This window comes from Elephantulus edwardii, unplaced genomic scaffold (assembly GCF_000299155.1).
Source record: "Elephantulus edwardii isolate Elephantulus edwardi_28Jun2011 unplaced genomic scaffold, EleEdw1.0 scaffold00393, whole genome shotgun sequence".
NCBI classification, from domain to species: domain Eukaryota; kingdom Metazoa; phylum Chordata; class Mammalia; order Macroscelidea; family Macroscelididae; genus Elephantulus; species Elephantulus edwardii.
In genome coordinates this window covers 397,787-399,672 of record NW_006400143.1, presented here as the reverse complement: position 1 = coordinate 399,672, position 1,886 = coordinate 397,787, and positions in this window count along the sequence as shown.

The window sequence follows — 1,886 nt, the reverse complement described above, 5'->3', positions numbered from 1 at the left end:
AAACAACAATAATAAAAGGTTAAATAAAAAAGTAAAACTTGATTAATGTAATTTTTGTTGATTTCAAGTTGAGCACAACTCATAACAACTCTATGAACAAAAGACCTGAACCCCACCTAAAACTATCAACATTTATGAAAGTTCATCAAGTTTCTGGAGGCATGCTGTTTAGGAAGTGGATGCCAGTCCTGCTTCCAAACTTGTCATAGTATGTTATTGTTGTTACATGCCGGTGAGTTGTCTGCGATGTATAGTGACCCTATCTACAGGTGCTCTGAGCCCTTCCCTGTCCTGAGACAGTCTCACTAATTCTGACTCACCAACTCCCATTGCACCAGTTACTGTATCAATCCAGTTCATCCAGAGTCTTCCTCTCCTGGGCCGTCCATCCACCTCTCTCCTGGCCACGTGCCAAAGTAAATGAGACAGAGCTTCAAAATCCTAGCCTCAAAGGAGAGACTTTGTTTCACCCTCTCCTAGACAGACCTCTTTTAGTGTTACTGAATTTTACATATTTAAAATATTAAATTGGCAAAAAAAGAATAGAGATTAAGGGATGACAAGAGAACCAATCAATTAAAAAAACAAAAAAATTAAGAAAAGGTAACAAGTAGTAGGAAATAGGGAGCTCTAACTCTGGTGGCCTAGTGGCAAAGAGTTGTGTCTGCATGAGATAGTTGGGCAAGCTCCTCCCATGTGGTTAAACTGCCTCTGAAAACCTGCTAGAAGGTCAGCTGTGGGTGTGTTCCAATTCTGTGGTACACAGCAACAGTAGTAAGAAAGAGGCACATATTTGTTAGGCATACAGATATATCCTGTGAGCATGCAAAACAAACTGAAAGGGGATAGAGAGGATTTCCAAATGAGTATAAAGTTAATTGAGATATCAGATTTTTTTTTAGTTGTGTTATGAGCTTTTATTTCAAAAGCAAATTTAATAGAAGTATCGTTTCACAGATACAAGTTTTCACTTTGTATTCTACAAAAGTCTTTGAATATTATTCTCTTTACAAAATGGAACTTAAAAAAATACTGACAATTTAATGGGTTCTTTTTTTAATACACTTTTTTCCCTAGTTGCAGTTATTTCTCTCATAAAACAATGTCTACCACAGAGCTAAATTACCTTAGTTGATATTTTAAAAAAATTAACTTGATGCTTTTTTAAGCAGTTAATAATGTAAATAACACAGGTCGAGACACAGTTTATAATCATAGTGGATATAGCTAGAACTGTTTCAGAAATAATATTTTACATAGTTAACTTTTAATGTTTTATACATTATTTATATAATATTTATATATAAAAATCATAGCTTGCTATAGTTGAAATGAAAGGACGTATGTACATGTGGTTGGTGAATGTGGTTACATTTAGCCCTTTGAAAGGTTTGTATCCAAGATCTAAAAGTGTTTCTTCCTTCCTCCTTTCTTCGAAGGTTCAGTAGAAGGGGTCCCTGGGTACTGGCTAGGGTGAGACCTTGCTTGGAAGGGTTCAGGGATAGAGAATGAGGAAAACTCTCTAGGGACATTTAACCCATATGTTCTGCCCAGCAGAACCTACCAAGAGCTGCCCTAGAGATCAACCCCAAGACAATAGTGCTTTACACAGCTTAACAAGAACGACCCCCCGTGAGCTCTCCAAGGGTAGCCTCACCTGCAGGCTACTCTCACTCTCTTCTGCTACTCGGTCTCCTTCTGACTTCGAGTAGCCAACAGATCGGTTCATTTTCATTCCGCCCATTTCGCTCCCTCATCTCTTGTCCAGAAGGTCACTTCCTCTCACCCAGCGACGAGCCACGCCTTTGCTCATCTCTGGACTCTCACAGGTAGGAACACACAGCAAGGATACCAAGGGAGAAGGCAGTCACCAAAGTCTAACCGTT